This window comes from Bufo gargarizans, chromosome 6 (genome assembly GCF_014858855.1).
Source record: "Bufo gargarizans isolate SCDJY-AF-19 chromosome 6, ASM1485885v1, whole genome shotgun sequence".
Classification (NCBI taxonomy): Eukaryota; Metazoa; Chordata; class Amphibia; order Anura; family Bufonidae; genus Bufo; species Bufo gargarizans.
The window spans coordinates 28,329,500-28,336,281 of NC_058085.1; positions in this window are offsets into that span (position 1 = coordinate 28,329,500).

The following is a 6,782-nucleotide window of genomic DNA, read 5'->3' on the forward strand; positions in this document are numbered from 1 at the left end:
TGGGGATTATAAAAATGTAGTACTCCATGGAAGTGTGATACTCCCTGAAGCAATTGATAACGCAGAGGCCCGGATGATCGGGGCAAGTGTCACATTGAGTGGTGGTGTCCTTCCGTATCCCCCTCTTGTGACACACTCTGCATCTTTTTTGGGTTCGTCCCTTCTTTCCAGTATGGGGGACCACACCTGGAAAATGTTGGCCAGGGACGATCCGGGCGCCTCCAGTTCCCGAGGTACTCCGGCCTGCTCTTTCCTGGTCCGAAAAGATCAGGTCCTTGAGGACTGCCTCATAGAATTGGAGGAATGTCCCTGTGCTGCCAGCGCTTCGGGATAGTACAAAAGAGTTGTAAATGGCAACCTGTACCAAGTAGACCGCAACTTTTTTGTACCATGCCCGGGTTTTGCGCATGGCGTTATATGGCTTGAGGACTTGATCAGAGAGATCAACTCCTCCCATATACCGATTGTAGTCGACGATACAATCGGGCTTGACCGTTGCCGTTGTACCTCGCACAGGGACAGGGATGATGCCATTACCGTGGATTGTGGACAGCATACGGACATCCCTCTTGTCCTTATACCTGACCAGCAACAGGTTTCTACTGGTAAGTGCACGGGTCTCACCCCTGGGGATAGGTACCTGGAGGGGGTGGGCAGGGAGGCCGCGCTGATTTTTCCGCACGGTCCCACAAGCGAACATGGATCTGGCGGCAAGGGACCTGAACAAGGGAATGCTAGTATAAAAGTTGTCCACGTACAAGTGGTAACCCTTATCTAGCAGTGGGTACATAAGGTCCCACACGAGTTTCCTGCTAACACCCAGAGTGGGGGGACATTCTGGGGGTTGAATACGGGAATCTCGCCCCTCGTACACACGAAATTTGTAAGTGTACCCTGAGGCACTCTCACAAATTTTGTATAGCTTCACGCCATACCTCGCCCGCTTTGTGGGAATGTATTGGCGGAAACTGAGTCTCCCATTGAACGCAACGAGAGACTCATCAACCGCGACCTCCCTTCCAGGTATGTAGGTCTGCTCAAATTTGGCCCCAAAGTGATCGATGACCGGCCGTATCTTATACAGACGGTCATAGGCAGGATCACCTCGGGGGGGGGGGGACATGCTGCATTATCGGAATAATGCAGACATTTCCGGATGGCCTCAAATTGGGAGCGTGTCATGGCCATACTGTAGAGTGGGGTCTGGTAGAGGATGTCCCCACTCCAGTATTGCCTGACACTGGGTTTTTGCACTAGACCCATATGCAGCACGAGGCCCCAAAATGTCCTCATCTCAGCTGCACTGACCGGCGTCCAGCCACCGGGTCTAGCCAAAAATGAGCCCGGGTGCTGAGCAACGAACTGTTGGACGTACAGGTTCGTCTGCTCCACCATCAGATTCACAAATGGGCTACTGAAAAAAAAAACTAAAAAAGTCCATTTCAGTAAACCCCACTGTGGGATTGCCAGCAAAATCCGGAATCTCAGGCTCAAAGTCCAAGTGGCAGGGGGGGGTCTAGGGTCTGAAAGCTGAAACAAAAGAGTTTAGAATAAAAGTGTTTTTTTTTTTTTCCTAACTTTTCCCTTCTATCCCTGCCTAATGGTGCCTCTCCCTCACTGACCCTTACCTACCTGGAGGGCGATGGGTGCAAGAGGGTGATGGATGACGATTAGGGGGACTCAGGAGCTGGTGCTGGACGGTGCTGCAGGGTGCTCGAGGAGGGGAGAGAGGAGTGCAGGAAGTTTGAATCTCGCGCCTCTCTCCCCTGCACCAATCAGCACCCTGGACAGCAGCATTCAGCACCAGGGCCAGCACCGCCTCTCCAAATCTTCGGACTGTGATTGGTGGTGTATAATCACGCCACCGATCGCAGTCTTTTTCCGAATGGACTGGAAACGCATCAAAATTGACCTGAGGGTTTCTGCAATCGCCGATACGGGGGGGGGTCAAATGACCCCCCCCCCCCCCGGCGTTGTTACAGGATGCATTTGCTTAATAGATCAATTAGCCACTGCTATATAATCAGCTATTGATAATGTAAGTCTAAGAGAATATGAGATCTATCTATCTATATATTTATCTATCTGTCTATTTACCTCGGATTTCATTGCAGTCATTGTGAGAAAAAGCGATTTACAAGTGCAGGGAAACATTATTTGGGGATCCATATAGCCATTACACAGCTCTGGCATTCCAGCTATTAGTTATTGGGGTGCAAGTGCTGTGTGGAAAAGCCTTTAGTGGCTTATATCTGTGGGAAAAGATAAATGTATACGCCGGTCACTTTTGCCGTTATTTGTGCTAAAAGTGGCATATTTCAGTCCAAAAAGAGAAATATATTTGGGGCTTTTAGGGGTGTTTTAATTTGCTTTTAATTTACTTAGTTCAGCTACAAGTATGTCAGGCAGAGAAGTGCCAGGCCATGCACAGGGGAGGGGCAGAGGCCTAAATGTTTCTGGCGCTGGCACAGGTCGCAACAGAGTAAGGGGCCGTGGCAGCAGGAGTCGCAGCCAGAGGCCTGAGCTCTCGGCGTCATCTAGCGGTCGAGTCCTGACCAGCAACCCAGCGGTTCTTGATTGGTTAACTCCGTCATCCAGTTCATCCTAAGTGACATCAGACACCCCCAGCCAACAGTCAGTGGGTTCGGTGGCCCTCACCTGTCCTCAACCTGCCTCTGTTCCTTGCTGTTCCCTCAGCCAGAGAAGCTATTTATGCTGTGGGCTCAGCTCCACTATACAGCGAGGACGAACTACTAGAGGACAGTCAGCAGCTACTGCCCAGCCTTTCCAAGTGGTGGACTCTACACCTTTCAGAGAACTTATGGCTTGTGGAGAGTTCCAAGCCTTTAGTGATATTTCGATAACCTAAAAAAATGTATTAAGCGTTTAGCGCTGCGATTATACAGTCATGTGAAAAAATTAGGACACCCTTTGAAAGCATGTGGTTTTTTGTAACATTTTTAATAAAAGGTTATTTCATCTCCGTTTCAACAATACAGAGAGATTAAAGTAATCCAACTAAACAAAGAAAACTGAAGAAAAGTCTTTTCAAGATCTTCTGTAAATGTCATTCTACAAAAATGCCTATTCTAACTGAGGAAAAAGATAGGACACCCTCACATGTATTCCCTCTTAAATTGGCTCAGATCTCACACAGGTATATCACACCAGGTGCACATAATTAGTAGATCGTTACTCTGCATGTTGAATGAGGCTTGCCCTATTTAAACCTCAGACATTTAGTTTGGTGTGCTCCTGACTGTTGAAGTGAGAGTGAGCACCATGGTGAGAGCAAAAGAGCTGTCAGAGGACTTCAGAAAAAAGATTGTAGCAGCCTATGAGTCTGGGAAGGGATTTAAAAAGATCTCAAAAGATTTTGAAATCAGCCATTCCACTGTCCGGAAGATAGTCTACAAGTGGAGGGCTTTCAAAACAACTGCCAACATGCCCAGGACTGGTCGCCCCAGCAAGTTCACCCCAAGAGCAGACCGCAAGATGCTAAAAGAGGTCTCCAAAAACCCTAAAGTGTCATCTCGAGAACTACAGCAGGCTCTGGCTACTGTTGATGTAGAAGTACATGCCTCTACAATCAGAAAGAGACTGTACAAGTTTAACTTGCATGGGAGGTGTGCAAGGAGGAAACCTTTGCTTTCCAAGAGAAACATCGAGGCCAGACTGACATTTGCCAAAGATAAAGTTGACAAAGACCAGGACTTCTGGAATAATGTTCTTTGGACAGATGAGTCCAAAATTGAATTATTTGGACACAACAGCAGAGGACATGTTTGGCGTAAACCAAACACAGCATTCCAAGAAAAGAACCTCATACCAACTGTGAAGCATGGAGGTGGAAGTGTCATGGTTTGGGGCTGCTTTGCTGCAGCAGGACCTGGTTAGCTCACCATCATAGAATCCACGATGAATTCTACTGTGTATCAGAAGGTGCTTGAAGAACATGTGAGACCATCAGTTAGAAAATTAAAGCTGAAGCGGAACTGGACCATGCAACATGACAATGACCCAAAACATACTAGTAAATCAACCAAAGATTGGCTGAAAAAGAAGAAATGGAGAGTCCTGGAATGGCCAAGTCAAAGTCCAGATTTGAATCCCATTGAGATGCTGTGGGGTGACTTGAAAAGGGCTGTACGTGCAAGAAACCCCTCAAACATCTCACAGCTGAAAAAGTTCTGCATTGAGGAGTGGGGTAAAATTTCCTCAGACCGATGTCGAAGACTGGTAGATGGCTACAAGAACCGTCTCACTGCAGTTATTTCAGCCAAAGGAGGTAACACTCGCTATTAGGGGAAAGGGTGTCCTATCTTTTTCCTCAGTTAGAATAGGCATTTTTGTAGAATGACATTTACAGAAGATCTTGAAAAGACTTTTCTTCAGTTTTCTTTGTTTAGTCGGATTACTTTAATCTCTCTGTATTGTTGAAACGAAGATGAAATAACCTTTTATTAAAAATGTTACAAAAAACCACATGCTTTCAAAGGGTGTCCTAATTTTTTCACATGACTGTATGTGGTAAAATCTTTATTGAGCTATTTCGTTGGCCCAATGAAATTTTATTCAGCTTTCAGCCCTGTGGTTATTTGTGGTGAAATCTTTTTTGACCTATTTCGGTGGCCAAACTAAATTTTATTCTGAAGAGTAAAATTGAGGCGGCTCTCTATTGACAAAAGGATGGAGTAGGTGCTCTATCCAAACAAGGCGTACCCAACGCTTGTGGTGAGGAAATATAAGTGAAAGTAGAGGGATGGCACTCAACACCTGAGGTGTATGGAAAAATAGTATTTAATAAAGAATAGCTGATGTTAAAAATATATCAAATATAATGGCTGTATATGTACATAATTAGATAAGTAAGTACATGATGGTAATAGAGATTAAAAAATAAAAGACACAAATATAAAAAATACAATAAAAATTATGAGTGAAAAATATGAGGGAGGTTAAATGTCAATTCAATTAAATCCTGCTGGAAAAAAAGGATGAATCCTGCTGGAAAAAGAAACAGATAATCTGCTGAAAAAAAGTATTTTTCTTATATTGTAATGACCAGTGATATGGTGGCCAATATTATCCTGGTACAGTGTCAATGATGTGGAATCCTGTTGGGAGAGAAAGATGCTCCTTCCTATAAAAGGTCTAATTCATATATCCCAAGATTTTGGGTTTAAAACTCAATCCAATTCTGGTATTGATTATTTATTCACAGATCCAGTGTTGGTGGGCTGTGGAATAGAGACTGCTTAGTAAGCAGGTACGTTACCCTCCTTGCGGCTGTTGATGCGCTGTTCAGCGGCTCCTGTCCGGGCGGCGATGTCCACGTGTGCCGTTCCCGCTCGCTGGTATCTCCGGCCGTTGGTTGCTATTAGGTGTCATCACTTCCGGTGACGTCACCTGCGTTCCTCGGATCTCCCGCTCAGTGCTGATGGAGCTTGCCACGTGGAGGCTAATGGCGGGAAGTGGAGACGCTGTAGCTTTTTAGGAGGGAAGTGGATAGATAGCTCCGGAGCTCATCTGTAGTTGTGGGATCCTTCTTATTCGTTGCTAGCTAGATGTCATAGGCTTACTCAATGCCCCATACGCGTTTCAGAGCTTCCTGCTCCTTCATCAGTGGGAATGAGTAGCCTATTTCTTTTTGGGAATATATATGCATCTGATTAGGTCCAATTAGTGGATATGGGTGTGGTTAAAGTTTTTTTCAGATATGGGAGTGGTCAAAAGTTTGTTTAAAAAAAGTTTTTTTCTGATATATATAAATATATCTTCTATTTCTATATTATAAAATTTTATTCCATCTTTATATACGTTTTTTGTACCCGACTAATTGTCCACTCATTATATTGGATTATACATCTCATTGCTTCCATTGAAGATTTATTATCCAAAGAAAAGAAGAGAGAAGAAAGAAAGAAAGAAGAAGAAAAAACCTTTTTTTAAACAAACTTTTGACCACTCCCATATCTGAAAAAAACTTTAACCACACCCATATCCACTAATTGGACCTAATCAGATGCATATATATTCCCAAAAAGAAATAGGCTACTCATTCCCACTGATGAAGGAGCAGGAAGCTCTGAAACGCGTATGGGGCATTGAGTAAGCCTATGACATCTAGCTAGCAACGAATAAGAAGGATCCCACAACTACAGATGAGCTCCGGAGCTATCTATCCACTTCCCTCCTAAAAAGCTACAGCGTCTCCACTTCCCGCCATTAGCCTCCACATGGCAAGCTCCATCAGCACTGAGCGGGAGATCCGAGGAACGCAGGTGACGTCACCGGAAGTGACGACACCTAATAGCAACCAACGGCCGGAGATACCAGCGAGCGGGAACGGCACACGTGGACATCGCCGCCCGGACAGGAGCCGCTGAACAGCGCATCAACAGCCGCAAGGAGGGTAACGTACCTGCTTACTAAGCAGTCTCTATTCCACAGCCCACCAACACTGGATCTGTGAATAAATAATCAATACCAGAATTGGATTGAGTTTTAAACCCAAAATCTTGGGATATATGAATTAGACCTTTTATAGGAAGGAGCATCTTTCTCTCCCAACAGGATTCCACATCATTGACACTGTACCAGGATAATATTGGCCACCATATCACTGGTCATTACAATATAAGAAAAATACTTTTTTTCAGCAGATTATCTGTTTCTTTTTCCAGCAGGATTCATCCTTTTTTTCCAGCAGGATTTAATTGAATTGACATTTAACCACCCTCATATTTTTCACTCATATTTTTTATTGTATTTTTTATATT